This window comes from Neopelma chrysocephalum, unplaced genomic scaffold (genome assembly GCF_003984885.1).
Source record: "Neopelma chrysocephalum unplaced genomic scaffold, ASM398488v2 Primary Assembly neopelma1_143, whole genome shotgun sequence".
NCBI lineage: Eukaryota > Metazoa > Chordata > Aves > Passeriformes > Pipridae > Neopelma > Neopelma chrysocephalum.
The window spans coordinates 6222598-6247347 of record NW_020897805.1 but is presented as its reverse complement, the minus strand read 5'-3'; the positions used below and the strand labels follow the sequence as shown (position 1 = coordinate 6247347).

Sequence of the window (24750 nt, the reverse complement as noted above, 5' to 3'; positions counted from 1 at the left end):
ATGTTCCAGTTACAAAATCATCTGCTTTTTGAAAGCAAAACTGCCTTGCTGTAGACAAGGTCCAGTTTAAGCAGAACACTTAAGGAAGCTCTGCTTGCCAAATTTTACTTAAGTTTCTACCTGGCACTCTCAGCTGTAACTCCACTGAAAGCCTAAACATCCTTTGAGAGAAAACACAGAAATGTATCAATGGCTTACACACTTTTCCTCAGACTATATAAAACCTCTCTTACACAGGAGTCCTTTTGTGGCTCCCTCCCTTTTTCAACAAGCCAGCATGATACTTTCGGTACAGAAAACAGGAGTTGTTTAAAAAAAACTGATATGAAAGTCTTGTAAGTATTTTAAATATGATAGATGAGAAAGCTGGGAACTGAATGAGGAGAAAAACATACATTTCTTTTTGGTACAATGGTTGTGACTGACCCAATCACCTCCCACCCTGGCACTGCAGACATTTACATTCAGTAGAGCTCAACTGCCCCTTGATGCACATTTCTTCAACTGATCTCATCTTACCAGGTCATTTTGCAATGGCCTCTCTACCCATTTCCAATTCTTCCCCTCCAATTTCATTTCTTGCAAATATGATCACAGTGGAATGCTTGATAAGCAAGGAAAGGACAAAGTGATGCTCACTGCACTCATGTGCACTGAAATACTGGAACTGTCACTCTTGGACTTCACATGCACTGACAGTCCGTACTTGTTCCCATCCAAAAGAACACTTGCATACTGCAGAACTGTGCATCATTTAATCCGCTTTGATAAGGAGTCAAGCATATAAAAAGCTCACACATCTGCTGAACAAATGTAAACAATAACAATTTCCGTCTGTTACTACTATAAAGCTCTCTCAGCTTAAATCAAGCCAGACACAACTGGAAATGATAGTAATGTAGCAGTAAAATTAAGGATATAATTCCAAAATATCTTCAAAATAGCATCAGGCTATAGCACATATTTATTTTGTATTATTATTGGATCCATACATTGTTCTACTGAATGGAGTGCACCGCAAACAAACTGTAAACGAGACCTCTAATTTCATTTGGAAATACCACAGAAACCATTGTACCTTGCAATGATTCATGACATCATCAGTATCCCTGGATGCAATTACATCCATGAGATTTACAGAGACCCATTATTTTTTTCCTACATATACTTTGCAATATATGAATAAGGTGCTAAAGTAATATGGTAGGTGAACTCACTCCAAAGGACTTAAATCAAAGGGAAGCCAACAATATTCTTTTTGAGAGTTTTAGAAAAGCATTAAATCTTGACATCCTCTCCCTGGAGAAAATTTTTACTTTTCATTCCGGTGCTATTAACATCTTCTTTTAAAGTTAAGATTCCTGAACATTTATAATAAATTTCAAATATTTTTTCAGTCCCTCTCATTTTTGAAGTGAAGGAAAACCTGGGAATATGAGCTATTAGAAGTCCTACAAAGAGATTCGTTATCAAGAGGGATAAGGTAATATCTAAATAGCAAGCCCAGTCCCAGTGCAAGCAAATAGTCTCTCTTGGGATATTTTGTATAAAAACTTGATTCTAGAACAATGAAAACTTCCTCACAAGAAATTCAACACTGAAAATTCACTACTCAAGACTAAAAAATTACTTTTAACCCACAAATGCATACAAATGAGCCTAATACAACACTAGGTGCAGGACAGAGGAATAGTTATTATTTCCTTATTTCCAAGCCTGTGGTCCCAACATGAGCAATGCTGTGTGCTCAGCACCACAAACACATCTTGTGGTACAAGAACCAGCACCACAGAGAGACATGAAATCACCTCAGTATATAGAAAAGAGAGTACATATAAACAATACTGATGTGTAACATGTGAAAGTGCAAAAGGGGAAAACCGGAATATTTTGAGTTGCAATTATTTGTTTCCTTGTCTTAAAGAAGTGTGTTAATCTTTATATTCTTTGCTTTATAAATCAGGGCTCACACTGCATGAGAGTACAGTTGTGTTTAACCAAATACATAAATAATTATGACAGACATGGCCACTTAAATACCTGAAACCTTGCAAGCAACTACACCTCAGCAGAGGTCAGCATCCTGACTGGTCTGCACTTGAAAGATAAAGTTAATATTTATGCTGCAGACTCTCTGAAGTTCTTTGGCATCAGTTCACAGGAGGAGTCTTCTCCATAGTAAAAAAAAAAAGGAAAAAAATCCTGTAATATAAAAATCTGATTTCTCTGTAAATAACAGAAATGCAAACCCATGCTTTGTATTTTGAAAAGAGAGGGTTCCTTCATAAAATAATTTAGAATTTGCACCACTAATTAATCAGAAACGTATTTCACAAGTTTTAAAACTGAGATTAGCTCAGTTGGTTAGAGCATGGTGCTAATAATGCCAAGGTCAGGGTTAGATCCCCAGAGAGGCCATTCACTAAAGAGTTGGACTCAATGATCCTTGTGGGTCCCTTCCAACTCAGACTACTCTATGACTCTATCTTGAATTAAAAGCCACTTTAAGCAAGGAGGGAACACTGTTGTAGGGAATTAAAGTAGAAACAAGATCTTTTACTCCTCGATTCACACCTAAAAGCTGATAAAACTAAATTTTGTCTATCAGAACTGTTAGCTTTTAGTACAGAGCAGACTTCTATATTGAGGACAACACCCAAGGACAGTTTTGAGTGTCACCAGTGGATATCTCATACTTTCATGTTTAACTTGAATATGTAAAGAAAATGTATTTCAAATGAAGAGACTTTACAACACTGTAAAATAAAATAAATTTAAAAATATGAATTTTATTTAGCTATGTAACAAGATTCATCAAATATCTGAAATTACTGGGATTTTGTAAAGTTGTTTGTGTCACCCTAATTCCATTTCAAGCAGTGAAAGAGATGAGAGGTATGCAACAGACTGCTCAGGTCAGGACTACACTCTGCATATAAATCTCAGGAGGCTAATCTTAGAGGAGACCTTTGAAGTAGAAACATAGCACCCACATCTCATAGCTGTGTTCATTCTTTTAAGCCCTAGTGAGTTAAAACCAGATTCAATAAACTTGCCATCTGGCAAGTATGCTGCAGGAGGAAGAGGTTCTAATCCTGGCCACACTTCCTTGTGTCCTGAAAAAAAAAAAAAATCCATTTCCAAGGACTTGTGCAAGTTTCCTATGGAAGCCAGATGGAGTTTTTAATGAATCTGCCATTTAAATCAAGAGGAATCGAGATGGTTACATTCAAAACTGATCGTTAAAGTGCTTTTGCTTAGGAATTAAAAGCAGACAAAAATTTTACATTACAACTTGAAATACAGCACGAGAAGGTTGTGCTCTGTAATATACATGAGTAACATAATAGAGTGTTGTTGAAATATTTTGGAATCTCTGAATTTTTTTTAGAGGATGTTTCAGCTCTCCATACTACAAACAGCACAGGAAACATGGCAACCTCTGATGGATGAGCAATATTATGGGATAATAGCATATCAGTAACACACAGAAGAGAAAAGTGATCACGTTTAAGCGGATGTAATGCTACTAACTAATAGCTCCTACAGGAAATAGATAGTTATGACAGCAGTTTTCCAGTTCAGCGAAAGAAAGCAGGTAAAATGAGAGTAGAGAAATGAGATTACATGTACTTTGAAGCCTTCATGACTGCCTTTTGAAATAAAGCAATTTTTCATGTGGCTTTTTTCAGTTATGAATGGTTAGGTAAATAATGCCTTTTTTAATACACATTGATTTTTTTTTTTGTACACAATTTGCTGCAGAAAACTTTACATGTTTTCAGTACTTTTTATGCATGCCGCTCTAGTTTTGAGTAGCACTCGGGGACAACTCTTAATGAAAACTGTTAAATGGACTATAGAAACATTATATTCTTACGATCAACCACGATGACAAAAAACATAATTTAATTTTTTAGTCACAAAATGAAGTGGCATGAAATTTGTTATTAGCATAGAGGAAGACTTCACTGTAAGACATTCTCCCAGACAATGTCTGTAACCATCTTTCAAGGTACAACTGCAGACTTCAGACATTTTGGAGTGAACCGTCCAAATCACAAGATTTGTCCTGGGAAAGAACATGCTCAGATAACTGGAAAACCATCTCAGGTCTGGGTGGATCACCTGCAGAGTCTCAAAGCATGTTAGAGATGGTGATAAGAGAGGACAACATAGCGGGGTTGCTGGTCAGGAGCATTTTGTTACCCTGGTCCACAAGACAGAAGAACCAACTCCAATATCCTCTTCTGAAGAGAAGCTTCAAACGGCTGAAATATAACATTACTCTCTAAAGTTATTCTGGGTTTCATTACTCACGTAATCTGAAAAGTGTCCCTCAAGCCTGAGTATTTGTTACCTTCCAAATTCTTTTCACCAGTTAGTGTTATAAGTTACACTTAGTCCAGTAGATGAAAATATTCACAGATCTCAAAGTGCCTACTGGATGAACATGTACTTAAAAGACTGGTTTGTGTTTTTAAAAAAGACATAAAGAAAAAAAATTAGAGAAATGGAAATGCAATGATAGTTTTCATTCAGCAAGTAATATATAATCCACATCTGACAAAATTTACTCAGAGCTTCTCAGCATTTTGGAGGGTAACAGCTTATTTAGAATAGAACAGCCCTCATGCAGTCAAAATCCTTAATCAAACATTGACATGCATGTCCAAGAAAAGGGGGGTGCTTTTAATGAAATGATAGCCCTATCATTGTAACATGCAGGATTTAATGATATAACAGATGAACATGGCAGTCTGTTGTTAATAATCCTCCATTTGTTACACAGCATCAGATTTCAACAAGCAATTATCTGCCAACATTAGTTTTGTGTTCCTGAAATAATTATCTTTACTTCTGACGAGTAGCCATTATGTTCCATTACTAGTATTAATATACCTAATGTCCGATTCATCAGAGAACAAGGGCAGTAATGCACTTGTATATTTTAAATTAAAGGACTTCCTCACTTAATTCCCTCCTAGTCCCTACACAATTAGGAAATAAACTCGCTCTCATAAACCAAAAAGTCTCTAATTTAGAAAAAAATCCACTTGTCACTTAATAGAAAAGTAGTATGAAACAGCAGAGCTGAAAGCAACACTTGGCATTCAATCATCAGCTGACCAGGTGGCCATGGCATGGGTCAGCCTGTGCCACACAGGGGACACAGCACCGGTGCCAGGGGGACCCTGGGGCCACTGATCTCCCCCTCACGTGCCCGCACAGCCAGGCACCAGGGCAAGCCAGCCTGTCAACCACCCTGGGTGTATGGACACTGCTTCTGGCACAAATCATAAATATTTCTTCTGGTTTTATACAGAGAAGTCCAATTCCACCATCAGCTCACCAAGTTCAGGCTGCAGCATTACTGCCAGGTGTAATTCCTAATGTGTTTGAGGGTCACTAGGACAATGACAAATAGAAGAAGTGGCATTCACTTAATTAACTAGCAAGACAGCAGCACGACGTTATTTACTTTCAGGTGTGTTATTTTTAAGCTGATCATTACAGAAATTGTAACAGATTTGATATGAACCAGAAAACATAAGAAACTCTATTAAAGTGAAAATGAAATTAATTAGTTTTTTATAAAGCTGCTTGTCTGGGCCCCAGGTTAGAGTTGACTGGGGAAACACTGCTGTAGAGCTTCATATCAGAATTTTCTCAAAGTATACTCCAGCTTTATGGAGCTGGGTAATTGCTAAGTTTCACCTGTTGTGTACATTTAAATGCAGCAGAATTGTTAGAGAACAACAGAATAAATTTCAATAACAGCAGTACTAGTGAAATACATGTGTTTTACAGAACATGATATCTCCAGAGAGAACAGGTCCTTATGAAGTGATGGTAAGCAGAAACAGTACTTAACTAGAATATACTCCAGACCTGTTAAACTGGTCTGGTTTAAGTTAATTGCCTCTCTTGTGATTTTCCTCAACAGATTCCCATGGTCATACTGAAAACAACCATAAATTTTAAACTGAAAATCTAGAAATTAGGTAGATAGAAATATTAGATAAAAAAAAGCTCAGTCAGCCACTTATATTGACCTGCTAGTCACTAAATGAGAATGAATTCCACAAGACAATAATAAGACAGACCTGGTAAAGCCAAAAGATGGATCTGACAAAATGAAAGCTTTCTTTCTGTATCACGCATATTGAACATAAATTTTACAAATGTCAATATCAAAGACAGACCCTAAATTTATCAAAAAGAAATGAATTTGGATTTGTAAGAACTGTTTTGGGGTTTGGGGTTTTGTTACTTTAGCAAAAAGGCAAGTTTTTGGTGCTTCACTGTTCTAAATACCAGTGTTAGTAAAACTTAAACCATCTCTCATAGAAATTAACATGCATGGAAAGCTTCTGTGAGAGATTGCAGGGGTTTCTGAAAATTCTTCAAATACTGATTCTGCCATTCCTATAAAGTATGGCTTAATTGCTTGAGAATACCTGGATACAATTTTGCTCTACAGGAGTATGGAGTTGAAATCTAAGACAAAGAAACTCACTATTGTTTTGCAGCACAAATTATATCATAAATATTTAATATAATTTATTTACATCTGGGTCAAATTTAGGGTGTTTACATGGCAGCATAAAAAATGAAGATGACATAACGGTTCATTTTTATACCACTCCAATTCAGCTCTGTACAGACTCAATTTATCATGTTTCACACTTCTGTATTTCTAGTGACCTCTCTGTATTTTGCTTTGAGAATTAATCCAAATTTGCAAGCATCAGATAAATGATCTCACAAAGAGAGCCCATGCTTGTAGCCCAGTTTTGTAACTAAATAGCACCTTATTCAGTGCGAACCTTCTAAAGCAAAAGGGACACTGAGAACAAGAAAAAATTAGTTTTTAAAAATAGTAGCTGAATCTTTGAACACAGACAAAGCTTTCAACAATTCCAGCATCAGAAACCAGGCAGTATTTCCACTGAGATGCTATCAGTACTTCCCCAGCACTGGAAACATTGTACAATCCTATGTACACTTTTCATTATTTTTTCAAAAAGGTAAACTGTAATAATTTGCAGTTGAACTTGATGATTCTTGTGGATCTTTTCCAGCTCAGGATATTCTATGATTTAATAAAAATAGTTAATAGCTTGCATTCTGTGAACATACTCCCCCTGCAGCAGGAACTGGATAGGGCTAGGAGCTAACCTAGCACTGCTGAAGATATACAAAATATTCAAGTATTCAAGTATTCAAAGATTTTGTTTACATTTACATCCTCTCTTTTCTGCATTATATAGGTTTGTAGAAAGGGAATGAGATTATTGAGAAGAAAAGCAAAATTGAGAGTAAAGTCTTGCAATGCGATCTTTGTAAAACTCCCAGCTCTGTCAGAGACAGACTCTGCAAACACTGGGTCACTCTAATCTAACACTTTTCAGTAATTTTCTTTTGCTTTCACGAGTTTCAATTAACCCCAAAACCCAACACATTCGAGGCTCATTCATGTTGTTGTTTGTATTTCTGCCAAGTGGAATTATTCTGCATTCTATGACCAGAGATGCCAAGACGGTGGACTTAGTCTGCTGTTTTATTTCTAACTTTTAAATAAAGATTTGTTTTTCTAGTCATCCTCTGTGCATGCTCTCTCCGTGCCTTCTAGAATGTGTTTATGTATTATATATACATAAAGATTGTGATAATGAGAAGCTAGAGAAGACCAGTGACGTACATATCACTGTTCTGTGATAAAACTGACATACACTAGTTGTAAATCTCGAAACCATAAAATCCTCAATTAATAATGTAGCAACATACAAGTGCTCTAAATTGTTGTTATACTTTAATTATCTTTCACATATATTTACTCTAACAGTGCTGAGTTCATATGGAAGGTAAACATTATAGCAGCGATTAGGAGAACAAGGTACTGACAACTAAATATATTAATTTCATAAAAATATGAAAATAAATCACAAGACACTCTTATCTGCAGAAATTGTTCAGCAGACTTGACAAGATGAAAGGATCCTTGAAGGCAAAGACAAATAACTTTAAATTCATTATCTTAGTTAAAAGGACATCAGTATCACAATGCATTTCCTACATTAAGATATACATTTAGATCACTGTGCTACTCCTTAATAAAGTACTAAATTTTCACAATCCAAGTCATGAAAATCAATGAGAAACAATTAACTGTTGATTTATGACAAAGATTTGTATATGCACAAACTCCTGCATTCCATTACTACTTAAGCTCAAATTTCCCCATTTCCTTTCCTCCAGCTGCACTTGATTCTGCATCATCAAAATGAACGCAAGTCTTCCTGTCAATTAGAGATAGATGGAGTCAGGCATAAGGGATCACTTTCTGACGGCTCAGTGCAATTCACAAACACCTCCAGCCATTTCCTATGCCTAAGCCATCTTCACAGGGAAAATACACTCAAGTGGAATGGGTACCAATATTTCTCACAAATAGCTTTTTTCCCCCCTCAGCATCACTGGATTGCAACAATTAACAAAACCGTGACCAAATGGTAACAGTATAAGTTTGGGATAACTGTACAATGACTAAATCTTCAGCAAGATCAACCCCTGTACCTGGGCTGTGGCAAGAGGGACTTCATTTTCAGAGAAAAGCTGCCTTTTCAAAGAAAACCTTCTCGTTTTCTAGGGAGTGGATGACTTTACAGCATCTGGATTGAATTTTTACTTTGGATTCTCCATTGTTGCACAGGAAAATCTATTTTCTATATTTACTGCAGATGTGTAAAAATTAGCCTGCTAGACCACATGTAGTGACATAGGAAATAGCTCAGCCTGAATTGTGTTTTATCCATATCTAATATCTCTAGCTTCCCTTATTTTCTGCAATTCCTTCAGTTTATGAAAGAGAGACAGAGCAGTATAATTACTGCCTTACAGCAGGAGGCAATCAATGAAAACTTTTGCTGCTGGTTGTTGAAAAGTTGCCAGAAAAATGGTAATGACATGAATGTCCACCTCTCACAGGAAAGTGCTCTGTTATTAAGAGCTGCTATTCTCTTTCCAAACACTCAAGGGAGCTATGAGCCTGCAGTTCAATTTTTCGTCCAGGAAGCAAAATCTCAGTGTAATTGTGAGCTTATTTACTGATTGATTTATTTAAAGTTTTGTCATGAATTAACAGAGCATTTTGGTTTAATTATCGTATTTTAGGTGTAGTTTACCATATTTTAGGTGATCTATGAAATGAAATAGAGAATATAAGTTTTTTTCATATTGTTGTTTTTTAATGTTCAATTTCTATTATCTTTTTAATACATATACATATAATAACTAAAATACTGTTAAGACTCCTCTGCATTTGAACCTCTAATTCCTTAAGACACCTGGCAGAGAATACATTTTCCTAGGTACTCTTACAAGGCAGACCTGCTTCTAAAACAGTTTCATAAAGATCTGTGTTACACCTGCCATCATAAAAAAAGAAAATCATAATAAAAGGACAAGAACCCCCCCATCTCCCAGCTGTCAAAATCACTGCTTAATAAAACAGAAATTTTCCTTTGGGGACTTTCAGTCATTACTGCACAGTAGCTAGTCATTATGCTGTTGTCTTAAAGCATAAATGTTGTCAGCAAAAGGGCAGAAATTGTATTGACAAGGCTTGGAAACAGGAAGACAGACCACTAATGATATGCATTGGACAGTGAAGACTGTTCTAGACAGCTCTTCTCAACCAGCTTTAATACAGACATGAACTACACTGAACTCTTGACAAGTTATAGCAATGAACTAGAGAAGTCTAAAAGAAACAACAATAAAAGCAGCAGTAAAACCTGGAATGGTAGGGGCCTGTACAGGATTTTACAACAACTTTATTTTCCTTTAAGTGAGCTTCTGGGTTCCAGCCCAATCCCTTGCTGGAGGGCATGCCAAACCACCACAGACTGCCAAGCAATTGCACACACAAAACAATCCTACTCTGATTATTAAAGACTGAATTTGCTTAACACATTTCATAACTATTTCAATGCCTTTTTTACTTTAAAAGTTAAAACTTTGCCCCATGTTCATATCCTCCAATGCCAACAGAAGACAATTCTTTATATCTCTCATAAAGTCACTTTTGATAAAGATTTTACTAAGGCTGCTAAACAGCAGCTTTTCTATTGGGTAACTTCTGATCACTTACTGCTTATTATTATTAGCTACTTCTACTACATTGAGGTTTGCACTGAGTTCTGGCTTGCAGTGATTCACACAGATAGTCCTTGATGTTGACATTTATTCTGAACTGTAGGACTACCAGAGTAGTCATTCTGATCACACGTTTTTGATGTATAAACAAACTGTAAGTGACAGTCCCAGAGTCAAAGAAAGTGCTGTCGTCGTTCAGCTACTAGAGCTCCTGGGCAACCCAACCCCAAAAGAATACTGAAGCACAAAGTTTATGCATTTACATTTTTCTCAGATGGTGAAACTGATGCTTTCTGCTCTGTTTATGAGCTGAAAACACCTCCAGTGGCATCTCCTGTCACAAACAAGTAATCAGGTCTTGTTCCAGCACAGTATCTTCATGCACATTTTATCAAGGCATTTTGATTTTTCAACTTGTCTGCAAAGGTGATTGTTGCTCTGTTTCATCAAGAGTTCATGCTTTAAATTTAAGTGTCAGTAAAAAACCTCATTTCCTCTGCTTCCCTTCTTTCCTTATCAAGGCAGCAATAGTTCCAGGCTAAAAGACTGTAATGTGTAATGAAAACACAAGTTCAGATTTCAACTGAATACCAGAGAAACGTAAATTAAAAATTGCAGATTTGGTGGCTCTGCTCAGAAACTCTCACCTGTGCCTTAAAACCTCCATACGCACACCACAAACATCAGCATCAACAAAACAAGCAGGGTTTTAAAGTCTTGGCACATACCCAGTGCATTGACCTTTCCATGAATGCTTTCCATGAGTTTCCCTGTACCAGGAATGAATAGCTGCCCGGCTTAATGCTTTTTGTTGTAAGAACTTAACAAAGTTTAAGTTTATAGAAACACTTATCTATTCCCATTTTATCATTACTGACAACTGTTACATTTCATGCCAAAAGGAGACCACAACATACAAGCCTTTATAACTTACAGATTTCTTTCTATGCTACAGTTACCAATAACATGGTTGCAGTAGATATACTCTTCATAAGTCTCCTCTGCAAACAGGTTCAGGACTCAAGGCTGAAGCTAAACATTCCTAAAGCATTATTTGGTAACCCAGGCTTTACTGAAAATAAGAAACTCAATTTCAGTTTTAACGTGGATCCACATTGACTCCAGACACCACCACAATGTATATGATGCAAAATGCACACAAGAACCAAGCTGGATATCCAGAAAAAATTTTGAATAATATTCTCCTAGTTTCGGGCTAAAGAATAAAAGGTCCAGGGTATAAGTCAATCTTCAGGTCCGAGAGGTCCCTCAAGGAGCACTGAAGCTTCTTCCCAAGCATTACCCAACCACAGGTGTCCATATTTACATTTTTGGTGCACATTTCTTTTGCTGATGTGCCAATATTTTTCTAAGGACAGTGAAATGTACTGGGCAACTTTGCTACTGAGATTTCAATGTGAGAAAAGTGAGGGTGGAGTTGCTTGAAAGTATTTTGTGGCTTTCCCATTGCTCTGCTCTGGAATGAACAGTTTTCCTGGTCCTCACTAGGAGTTCGACACACCGGCTGGCAAAGATGAAAGCAGTCGGAAGGAAAATAAATGTCAGTCCATTCCATATTTCTCCAATTTAAAGCAATTAACAATTTAATCAACATGGTTTTCAAAGAAAGAGAGAAGATTCTGGCTTTGAGCTTGCATTAATCAGTTCGAAGGCAATGCTGTTGCCAGTGACTATTCACTAGTTTTTGTATGTTATTAGAAAGGGCTTGACCTCCCATATTTTTCCATGCACTGGAGAAAACTTTGCTCAGCTATCTAACCCAATTGCTTGTGTATCTGGAACACAATGTAGAATTTAAAAACAAAACAAAACACAAAATAAAACAAAAAACAAACCAACAACTTGGATTCAGGTACAAAGGGACTTCCAGTGAAGCCTGGTACCCTCACACCCCTCTGCACATTCTCTGGAGGGACTCTGTGTAGATCTGTCTCCAAGTACCTCAGTGTACCAGTTCCATTGAGTGCTGCAAATACAGCAGCCCACTGAGAGACAAGACAATTGTGGGAAGTAATTTAGACAAAGGTTATCTGATCTGCTGCAAAGGTGTCATCCTCAATAACATTTGTAACGATGACATGACACATACAACATTTTAATACTATATAAAAAATAAAATGTCAAGAACACTGGCAGCACTCACCCCCACTTCCTGTGGTGCAAACACAACGTTACTGTGTGGCCTCCTGTGCACACTTATATACTTGCACATAAAACTGAGTGCTTCAGAAAGACGGAGAACAACTGATAGGCATCAGATGCTTAGTTACATGGGTTATAGTTAGTGTTGAAAAGAGAACAGAAATTTGGGTAGCAATATATAAGGGTAAGATTCATAGAAATAGACCTACTATTTGCCACTACTTTTGTCTAACTTTCAAGCTCACCATCTGACTGGTCTTGCTGAAAGAGGAGAATCCTGAAAACCACAGGCTGATAACTATGCCTCACTTAAGGATGCACAGCAGGCTCAAAAGTTTCCTTAAATGCTTGACTCTTAGATTGAAAGAGCTGGGTGGAAGGTAGAGGTGAATTGGCTGGAAGTTTCACCTCAACATGAGGAAGAACTTCTTTACACTAAGGGTGGCACAGCACTGGAACAGGCTGCCCAGGGATGCGTTCCTGTGTCACCTGCTCCAGGTGATCCTGCCTTGGTGGGGGGTTGGACTGGATGACCTCCAGAGGTCCCTCCAAACTGTAACAATTCCGTGATACCACAGTTGGCACTGCTGTGCCAAGCCTGCCCACACTTCACAAAGGAGCACCTGGACATGCAGCTTTGCTCAGAGGTCACAGATTAAAAGCACACAAACAGAACTTCATTCTACTGCCTAAGTAATGCTGCGCCTGTACCAGGCTATAGACTCAGAACAGCTGACAAGTGCAGACATATCTCATGAAAATACTTATTTTTAATACAATCACTGGCCTTATCCAAACTTGCTGAGGTCAAGAACCCTAGAAGACTTCACCGGCTTTGAGACTACATGCAACACTTTGCAAATACTTGCAGACAGGATAAGAACACAAATTTTAGCATATCCACAGTGACATAAATGTGTGAGAGCATGGATTACACCTAACAAAAGAAAGATGCATGCTTGGGGACTATTGCATAAAAATGTTTAGTCAAAAAGAATGATAAAGTGCTATATTTTAAGAACTTATGCTAAGGAAAACATATTTAGAAGTCTTGACTACAATTCCCTGGGTAAGGATATACATAATTTTAAACTTTTTTGTCCAGAATTTAGGTTCAAAATAGTATTTGGACAATTAGCACTACTCTAAGAGTTTAATGTGTTTTTTTCTGTAGCTTTAATTCAGTAACATTTTGTTTTTAAGGTTGGACAATATCCCCTTTTAAACTGAAATTAATGTAGCACATCAATTGTAATTCTTCAATGATTACCATCCATTTGAATGAATGCTACTTTACCAAAAAGCCCAGTGGAGTCAGTCAGTCTCTATATCATTAGACCCACTATTTTTTATTGGATGCCATAAGGACTTTGTGTACCTACTCAACTCAAAGCTTTTTCATTGACGCAATTTTTGCTGAAATACCAGTTTTTACAAAGATCACATTGCTCTGACTCTGAAAATGGGAATGCCTAGCTGCATATATTTTATTTTGTACTGTACTTTGCACATTTGATTGGCAAACCTCAGAAAGGATCTCGCATGTTGCTGCAGTGAAGATCAACAATGTAATTTTAAAATTAGATTTATTCATTAGGGGTTTAATTCACTTTTCTCCGAATAAAGGCAGAGTAAATCAACTTATACAGCTGTACGAGTAAAATATAACTCTCTCCTGGAGCAAGAGAGAGAGTAGAGTTATACAACAGGCCTCCATGGTCATAAGGCTGAGGTCCAGAATAGAATGGGCAACCTCCATGGCCATATGTCTTGGATCCTTTGTAAAATAGTTTGCTCACCTGCAGACAATATTTCTGTTTCCTCAGCATTACCCTACTCATGGTAGGTTGGATTTATTTTTGAGATACCTTGTCCATCTCTGAAGCACATATAGTTACCAATATCTTTTCCACTTCTGAAAGAAAATTTGAGAAGGTACAGATGGTATTTGTTCAGAAATGGTAGTCTTGTGCTATAGATTTTTTAAAAACAACACACCACAAAATCACAGAATGCTTGAGGTTGGCAGGGACCTCCAGTGATCATCTGGTCCAATATTCCTACTCAAGCAAAGCCACCTAAAGCCACTTGTCCTGCTCAAGAGAACCTTTTTTATGCCAAGTCCAAAAGTACACTAGCCAAAAGACCTTTTGATCACACAGAGACATTTACAGTCCCAATATTATTTCCTACATTTCACCTTTGATTCAAGAAATTAAGTTATATGCAAGTGAAAGATGACCTTCCTAGAAATGTTCAGTTTTACAAAACGAGAACCATCTGCCAAAGACTGAGCACAATGATAAAAGATTAAAAGTAGCTGCATTAAAAAGTTGCTATGGATTTGATATGTATAAAAACAAACATATATAAATAAAATCCACATAATAAATATATACGCTAACACAAACAGCACTGTGTAGATATTAATTATAATCAGGAAAAAAAAATTCAAATTGTTTCTTTAACCTGTAATCATGTTTCTTCTAGAGCAATTTGGATTAAATCTGTTTCTTCTTAAGCGTGCAGAATACCCTGTTTTCTAAAACAATTAATTTACCCTGGAAAGCTCATAAGTGAAGCTGTTAACTAAAATTCAGCATATCATCATTACGGAGTCCAGTGTTTAAAATACAGAAACAAAGCAAGGTCAAGATTAATACTGCTCATATTTATATTCTGATTTAAACAATCTACATCTCAACACTTTAATTTCATATTGGTTGCACACAGACTAGACTATGTACTAGTATATGCTCGTTTATAATCGTGAATACACATCTGTGAACATAAAACCAAAGTAGCAATACGGATACACACAAACCGACTTTGGACCCAAATCTGTTAGCTACAATCAAGAACTGTTCAGCATAACTGCTCAGATGCTTTTTTCTAGATATTTATAGGTATTTCTATACATATTGTGTAGAGATTTTATGTCTGAATACATCACTACATCCAGTAGACTCTATAAAATTGTAGTTAGTTTTTCCAATGTTAACTTATAGAAACCTGTTTATTCCTATGGTTTCACACCCCTCCTAACCTCCTGCACGGCTCTGTTTCCCAAGTTTTCTTTCAATTGTCACAAGATTGGCACCTAGAGCACTCCAGAGCTCAAGCAAACAGAAAGCCTTCTATTTATCAGCTTCTAGTTGTAGACAGAAAAAGTGAATGGAACTGGTTTGTTTCCTAAAATAATGCACCACAACGAAGTTTCCAGTCCTGGAAACACAGTTCATATGGCTATATATAAGCACACAAGTGGTTCCTGTGACACAAAGTTACTCATACGGTCTGTGTTGAGCTTGTGCCTCGAGGCTCTGGGACCTTAGTGCCACAGACCTTTGCTGTTATTGGCAATACTGGCAGAAGCTGTTCTCACCCACACCTGGTCTTTTCCCCTCTCACTCCATCACCGCAGCTGTGTCAATGCACTGTGGAACTGTGCGTGACTAAAGGAGTGAGCTGGGTTTAAACCAGCTCTGCCCAGAAGAAAGGCTGTATGGACAACCCAGCTCTACAGCGCCTGGCCCTGCACGAAGACACTCTGGCACAAAGGAGAAGAGTGCTTACCCATCCTGTCTCTTCTCCCTTTCTCTCTGATAGAGGTTTCAGCCAAAGCAAGGAAAACCTAAGTGCTCTTTAAAAGCTGCTGTTTACAATCCAGTCGATTACAATTAGCCAAAATATCCTCAGCTGAAGATGATAGTGGTTCAAAGGGATTTTCCGGAATTTTTTTCACTTGCCCTCAAGGTGCCACATGTTCCCTGGGAGCAGAAGGGCTGGCAGCCAAGGGACACAGGGGGAACACTACAAGGCGCTGTCAACTGAGAGTTAAAGCTTTATGCTTTCACTAGACCAAGTTCTCTTGGCAGTACCTTGCAGAGACTGCAACCTAGAAACTCCAGTTCACTGGCACAACTGACAGGTTTTATGAGATAGTAGCACAGAGTTATTTGTTTGGGAGATACATGTGACTTGTCCATCTGCATGAAAAACGTATGCTAAGGTCTTTTAATGAGGACTACATGCAATGTCTGATAAGAGAACAGATTGCTGTATTACCTCTTCCACCATAACCTAGACAGATTGTCAAGAACAGACTGGATCACTCACCATGTGTCATGTTGTTTGTGTTTTGTGGTTTGTTTGTTTGTTTTGGGGGTTTTTTCTCTGTTTTTTGTTTTGGGTTTGGTTTTTTTTGCAATTCCTCTGAAAATTGACAAAAGAAACACAGAAAACCCCAATGAAAGAGTTGATGGCTTTTGTGTTTTGACATTACTTTACTCTGCCTTTGGGATGATGAACTTTCTCACACATTTGATTGATGTAACTGGCTTAACTGATTAATCACTTTGCCTCCTAGCAGTTCCTTCCTGCTTATATCCAAGGAAACAGTCAATTAGGACTATAATTAATTCTTCCTTTCATGATGGGGTAAATTTGGAAGGTTGTGACCACATGAATGCAGGCAGTGCAGCTGGTTAATCTGCAACTCTGAGCCTCATGCTCCTAATGAACAAACTACAGCTCTTGTACTTCAAACAACAGACAAAACACTCAAATCCTCCACAGTCCATTTGGATACCTACAAAATAGCACATGGAGGAAGCACAACATTTAATCAGGCCGTTGCACTGAAAATTTATGAACATGTTTTTATGTCAAAGATATTAATGGACAATTCAACAGAAACCATCAGAAACTACAAGACAAAACAAGATACTAGAAATTAGTAAACCAAGATTAAGCACATTCAACAACTGGATGGGCACAGCTAAAGAAACAGGAATAAGATTTTTAGCACAAAGATAAAAATGGAAAGCCTCACCTGGATATAATGCAAATTGTTCCATCATGTTTTAAGATCTAAACTGGTTGCTCTTCTAAAACAAACTCCACCATGGCAACAGACCTTGAGAGGTAGAAATTAATTCAGGGAAAGTGCAACTACAGGCTGTTCAAAAGTCAGCCTACACAGCTATCTCACACCTTTCTCACCTTAAAGTAGCAGTGTTCAGCAAACATCTAAAGAGGAACTTACAGAATATTTTATTAGGTTGACTGCGCTCTTACAAGTTTCAGTTGTTTATCTCGACAACATTGACTCCAGAAAATAGAGAGATCTCCTACTCCAAGGTATCGTGACTTTGGAGATTGTTAGGTTATTTTTATGAAGATTGTAGATACATTCTAAAAATTACTCTGGCTGGTCATATCATGTGAAATTTATAATACTTTAAATTATTTAATGTATTTTTATATTGTGCATAATTTGCTACATTAATCTGATAAAGGCAAGAGACAGGCAGATTATCAAACTAGTGAGAATAAGCTTCTGAAATTACAGAAAAGAGGCTTAATTAAAATTTTTTGAATGAGTGAAGAGATGATACTAAGTTCCATATATACACATTTCCTCTCAGAGTTACAAATCTGGATCTGACTTCAGACTGAGAGGTTTGGTTTCCTGCCCAGGTCAGCTCCACAGCAATTTCATGAAATTATCACAGTGCAAGAGACATGAAAAACCTTAACCCCTGTTTTGCTTCAGCCTTGAAAAATGCTGAATTTACATACATACATTTAATTTGGGTCTGTACTCCACTCTTCAGGACATTCCAAAGAGAAATATCAAGTTAATCCAAGTCAGTTACCTTCAGACACGGAGCTCCTACTCCACTCCCTCCTTTTTTATTTTTAAGCCCCAACAAAAGAAAAAATTGCTAATAAATGTGCTAAGTAATGTAGCAGTTCCCTATTGCTCATCATTATTTACATGGAAACAGAAAATGGGTACTTAAAATAATGATAATAGTCAGTTGATAATTTGATCACAGATTCCAGATGATTTCCAATGTTTAAGGTATTAACCACAATAAAGTTTGATTTATTATTATATTTTCTCTACTTTTCTCCCATGAATGGAATAAAACTGTCACAAAGGAACAGCTAAGTAAAACAAAAATGACCTCTGCTTGCATATAAACGTGCACCCAGAAAAGCACAGGATATACTTTTCATTAAAATCCAAAATATTTTTTCAATCAAATAATATTTGAAATAACAACTAAAAAAAAACCAAGTCAACTTCATGCCATTTTTTTTTCAAATAACCAAACAGATGTCCCAATGAAATTTGCCATTATTCTTTCCAGGGGGAGAGCATCCATGACTTTCCAATAACTTTAACAGAATTCACTCGAATTCTGTTTTCCTGGACAACATACTAGGAAAAAATGGGAAATTGGTTTCCTGAGCATTTCTTATGAGGAAAATACCATTAAATCAATCTTCATTGATACTACAACACCAGATTGAGCAGCCAAGTGCCATCTTATGCATGCTTTTCTATTAAATTTAGTTTTTATTTTTTTTAAACTTGTGGGTGATTGCAAAGATTACAGTATTGTTAGGTGGCCACATATACAAATCATCAATTAGTATGCCTAAATAGAAAAGTGTCTCTGCCTCATTGGTATACACTGCTTCGGTATAACTGGTCCCTGATTCTTCTGTGTGTATTTTCCTATACATTCTTAAAAACATGGGAAGCATACTGCTGAGCTCTTCCCTTTTTTGTAGGTTTTGCCCTCTGAACTGTTTGTAAGGACTACAAATTTGCCAGTTTTCCATGCAAGGACAACTACTACAGCTGTTCAAGAACTGGGGGGAAAAAACATTGAAACAAAACAACAAAACCAACCAACAGTGAAACAGAAGTTCTAAGACAATTTGTTGCTATTGGTTAGACATTCATAAGAAAGAAAAGAGGGTCAAAGTAAATGAATCGTTCAGTAGAACCACTGTCAGTAAGATATGTGAGGTGCACTGGAGACATTGTGCTATCGAGCTACAACCCTTAGAAAATGAAGGTATCCTACTGATACATAGCTGACATGGATGTAGGCTGGGAGCCTAGCAAGTGAGTTCTGATTTTATCAACACTTAGAAATAAAAGAAATCTACCTCCTGTCAGGAAACCATGCAAATGGGAAGCCTGCTACACTGATCACTGTTCCAAGTCACTGATCTGACAGGGAAGGCTTCAATGGCTCCGGAAGCAAAGCCTCAACTGGGAGCTCTAACAACTGTTTGAAAAAACACCTGCTTAGAGTGACCTCCTGGATCACACCGCTGTTGGCTAGATCATTTCAGTTCTGAGTACATTGTCAAATGGTTGGAAAAAAGGCAAATCTGATCTTAAATGTCATTCCTGCCCCAAGAATCCCCAGTAAGTACTCAGTATGTTAGTTCTGTTCTCAAAAAAGTAACATCCATTGAAAAATGATTAAGGTTACTGAAAAATAAGGGTTTTGAGAAGTGTCTGATAGGGACTGTCGCTCTGAGGATCAAAATATCCACAAAGAATCTCACTGTCCCAGGTCTCCCAGTCCACGTCTTCTCCTGGTTGAACCCCAAAAGCATAAAATGATGGAATACTTGTGTGCTGACTGGATGAGTGCTGATTTGGCTTAACAACAAATGAACAGGGAGAAAAAAAGAAGTCATGTTTGTTTATATGTTCATATTTTGTGTAAAAACTCCATAAAAGAGTCTGGCGTAATAAACACTTGAAGAAAAGTACCAAGATCAGTGTTTACAGAGCCATAGTGCTGTCTACTCTTTTATATGGTTCCGAATCATGGGTCATCTACCGCCACCACCTGCGTCTCCTAGAACGCTTCCATCAACGCTGCCTCCGTACAATCCTAAACATCCACTGGTCAGATTATGTGACCAATACATCTGTTCTAGAACAAGCAGCAATCACAAGTATTGAGGCCACGTTACTGAGAACACAGCTGCGCTGGGCAGGGCACGTCTCCAGGATGAAGGACCACCGCCTCCCTAAGATCCTGCTTTATGGTGAACTTGCCACTGGCTGCCGCAAGAGAGGAGCCCCGAAGAAAAGATACAAGGACTCCCTGAAGCAACAACTCAGCCTCGGGCATATTGATCACCATAACTGGTCTACTCTGGCCTCCAATCGGGAGGCCTGGAGACAAACCATCTATAACGCTGCTGATGCTTTTGAGAAAGCACGCAGGATCACCCTTGAGGAGAAAAGACAACACAGAAAGAATCGAGCCTTGCAGAGTATACCACCTAAGGAGTCTTTCTGCTGTATCTTTTGCAACCAGACTTGCCTTTCTCGTATTGGCCTTTTTAGCCACCAACGCGCTTGCAAGAAACGTGGGTAGAGCCCTTCCCAAATCTTCGTTCGCGAAGCCTAGCCATGATGATGATTTTGTGTAAACAAAGTTTTTAAATCCCCTGCATATTTCTTTCATCCTTTTTCACAGAATCTTTTCACAGATTTCTTTTCACAATATCTGACTTCGGACAAGAAAAAGAATTTCCAACATAGGTTGAGAAATATTTACTTGCCCACACAGAAAAGCACAGGACAGTTTGAATGTGCAGGTCTACAACAGCTCTAAGATGCAAAAAGTTCCTTCCTTGCAGAAGGTTTTCACAGACTAATGGACACAAATTTGCGGTGTAGTTTCTGTGCAGATAAGTGTTCCCAAGCCCTTAAAAACAAATGTGAAATAGTATCTCCTCGTTACAGAATCCCTCCCCATCACTGTAGTACTAAGTGGTCTCATCATGTTTAATGTATTTCCACTTCTTCCTTGTGCTGTCAAGAATCTCACTCCTGTTTTACACCTGGGGAACTGGGGCACAGAAAGGCTAAGGATATATCTAAATGGCAAAACTATGTCCATCAGGTAAAATCTCTAACACAGATGTGTCTTCAGTACAGACCTAATCCATCTACAATCTGCTTTTAAGGATATAATTTCCTTTGCAAAGAGGAGCTGTAAGTAGTAAGGGGGGTTATGTCCAAATACAAAGTTCCTCTCTAAGAGTTCCTTGCACTGACAGTTCTAATACACTGCATACCAGAGGACCCAAGGGACTTAACCAAAACCATGCACCCTGCTTTGTCACAGGCACCTCATTTAACTGAGGTCTAATAAATAATAGATTAAAGCCCTGGCCGTGATATCATCTCTTCTCTTGCTGTGATTCTTGTAAAATTGTACAAAAGGGACTTTCAAAAACAATTAAAAAAACCAGAAGGTTTCCTCATGAAAGCAGTTACGAAGATTTAAAAATTACAACAAATAATCAAAGCACTGGAGCAGGGCTTTGCTCAGATGGTATCTGCTAATGGCCAAGGCATGCTCCACAGCAAGAGCCCGCAGGCACCTCCTGAGCAGCTGGAGATGTGAGCACCCTACACCCACACAGTCTGCACAGCTCCACAGGTTCCTCTGGTCCAAGTGACACGAGACCAGGCAGGGCTGTAGCAGGGGATGCTCAAGGACAAGGACTGCAGGGCACACTGCCACAACTCCCTGTCTGAGGGAACATCATTCAGTGTTGACTTAAATTCACTGGATTAAGGCAATGCAACAGCAGTGTCACTGAAATAGCTTTGAATATTCTTAGGTGTTGAAGGTTCTTAGGTGTCCTTGAGTTCCAAGATTTTAACTAATTATTTTGATGCTTATCCATCAAAATAAGAAAGGTCTGATAGGAAATGATCATCACAAACATCAGCAGCTGCTATGCATAGATGCTACTGATATGGAGACAGCTGGGTACACATTTCTGTGGTCATTTCCTTGATGAATAGAGAGTGCACTGTTGTACATAAAAATGGTATTGTCAGCCTCTCTCAAAACTCTATAGGTTCAGTCTTGATCTGAATGACTGAGACTTGTTTTTAAGAGACAGAAAGACTCCAAAATCTGTCAGTCCTTGTCCTGCTGGCATTCCACTCCTAGGAAGATGATAGCTTTCACCAACAACTCTCAAACCCATAAGACATGCATCTGATTCTGAAAAAGGCTACAATGGATGTGTCACTTAAGTACACAGAGAACAGAGGTTTTAAAAAGAATCCTCGTTCAGCCAGCTAGGTTCATGGTCCAGCAGGAGCGTGAAAAACATGTCACAAGCCCTCTGGGAAAACAGAACTAAGTGCTCTGGGCTGGCAACCCAGAACAGTTGGCAAATCAAAATATGAGAGAAAGAGGAAATCTCCTCAAAGGCTAACAGGGAAAGGGGCAAAACATGGGCATGTTGAAGCCTGCTCCTAAATGTCATTATTCAAGAGGAAGCTAATGACTCTTCCCCACTTCCACAGGATGTGTTCTTCCCCCATAAGCTATCATTTAAAGAATCAACTAGTACTAACTAAGCATGCTATTAGCTGTTGATATTTAATAATACAAGAACAGAAGCCATAGTCCTGGCCTTGCAGGCCTCTTGATTAAGGGCAGCATTGTAACTAACAGTGCCTTTGGCACTTTGACAGGTTCAGGAGGTTAGTGCAAATTTCTGACAGGATCTGCATATCAGTGCTTTCTTTACTGAATCACTCACTGACCAACTTCTCTGGACCAAAAAAAAAAATTCTGTGGGTTCAGAAAAAAACTAGCAAAAGTATGACATTTTCTCACGAACTATTGCTCCAGACCTTTAGATGTGGTAAAGAACAAGGTAAATCTCGGATAGTTCAATTTCTCCATTGTGTAAACAAAATGATTATTCAGTATTTGACATACTGGTGCCCCAATCAAAAAGTGCCCAAGGGTGACTATTACCCCAGTACCTCATGGCACAAAGGAAAGTGTCAATAGCAGAGAGTTGATGAAAAAAAATTTTGAGGTACTTCTAAATTAAAGCAGTCTAGATCAGTAAATAAAAAAATCTCAGAGCAAGGACACAGCAATTTCTCACTGTAGAATCCACATTTATACCCTGTTCAACACCCTGAATACTTAAATCAGTCTTGGCCCTCAGAAAACAAATAAAATAAAATAAAATTTTAAAAAAACAAACAAATTAAAAAACCACACACACAACCCTATTAAACCATCTCCACAAAAGCAACAAATTTAAGAAGATTCTACCTGCATTAACCAAGTAGAAAGCTTCAAAAGGTTGTAAAAATACAAGAGCAGACATACAAGGAAATATAAAAGCAAATGCAAAAACAAGACTAAAACCTAGGAAAATCATTTTCCAAGCTTCCTTCTAGTGAGATGAATTAGACCATGGAACAGTCCCTGTTCCCTGGGCAGGCTGAAGTTGGACAGAACACTGGAAATGCATACTGCAGGGAAACTTGGAAGCCAGACATTTTCAAACATCCTTTCCATCTTTAGCGTTTTTTATTCTACAACTAACAGGTCTAAATTGCTATGCAGTTATACAGTTTCCAGGTTTTCACTAAAACAAGGATGAGATATTTGCCATAGCAAAGCTGCCTCTAACAGGCAGTTCTAACAGTAGCTCGAAGGAAGAAGATAAAACAGGCAGATGTCAGAGCTCTCCTGCCGAGCGCTTTAGTCCGAGCGCTCAGTTTAGCAACATGAAGATGTTTATGCTGGCTGCAAGAGGACTTCAAATGGCTTGTCTACAGAAATTACTTTAGAGGAATATTATACATGACATCATCCAACTACATTAAGTCAGTTCAATTACTGGTAATCAACTTAGAATATATCTGTGTAGTTATTTTTAGAGGTTTTACTGAGGTTTATTAGGAGAACATATTCTAGCACTCCCTTTATTAAGATGCCATAATGTTCAGCTATTTTGAAAAAGGACAATTTTATTTTTATGCCTTTTGTGTAACATTTGGGTTTCTGAACAGTTTTATCCTTTCTTACACTCCCCAGAGTTAGTTACTTCTGAGGACAAATGTCCATTGATTAACAGTGAAAACACACTGGTTGCAGAGAATTTAATTAAGGGATAGACTATAGAGTGCCAGGTCTAACTATCCAGGAATTTGCTTCTCCCTTCTCAAGGAAGCTCAAGGAAAACATTCAAAATCCTGACAGCGTCCAAAGCAGTTATGTTTCTTGTTTTCAGAGTTCAAAATAACACAGTATAAGGGACAGTAGAGCTCCCAATAAATACACTGGGACAGACAGTTTTACATTTTGGATTCTGGATGCTACTGGGATACAGTAACTCGGTTACAGGAGGACACTCTGCACCCCTGCCCATGCTGTGGTGTGGGCACAGAGCCCCTGCAGTGCACACTCAGCACTATTTGCTACCGTGCAAAAGATTTTAAGCATCACAATGGTTATGGCTGCCTCCTCTACCGTACAACCACTACACAGGAAAACTTCTAATTCTTCTGGGAGCTGGGAGAGGGAGTAAGTATATTTTAAAACCATATTCTGCTTAGCTATTCCACATGGATCCCATCTTAACTCTCATGCCATAATAAATCAGGATTGAATCCATAAAAATAATATTAAGATAAAATGAGTGAAGGGAGGATATCTTTAAAGACAAGGCAAGTTAAAAAAAAAAATCACCTTCCCACTCTCTATTTCCACCCTATCTTTAGACTAGATTTTATTACTTGACCAACATTTTTTAAGG

General features: G+C 37.9%; 1 protein-coding gene across 3 annotated transcripts in view; it reads right to left on the bottom strand.

Annotated features, from left to right (window-relative positions):
- Window positions 1-24750, bottom strand: part of RET (ret proto-oncogene) — an 80092-nt gene that overhangs the window by 36714 nt on the left and 18628 nt on the right. Inside the window, exon 1 of one of the 3 annotated variants that reach the window (XM_027700154.1) lies at window positions 396-463. The exons of the other annotated variants lie outside the window; for them this stretch is intronic. The gene's annotated coding sequence lies outside the window, so the exon portion shown is untranslated. Of the gene's footprint in view, window positions 1-395; window positions 464-24750 lie in introns of those variants that run through there. 3 annotated transcript variants of the gene reach the window in all.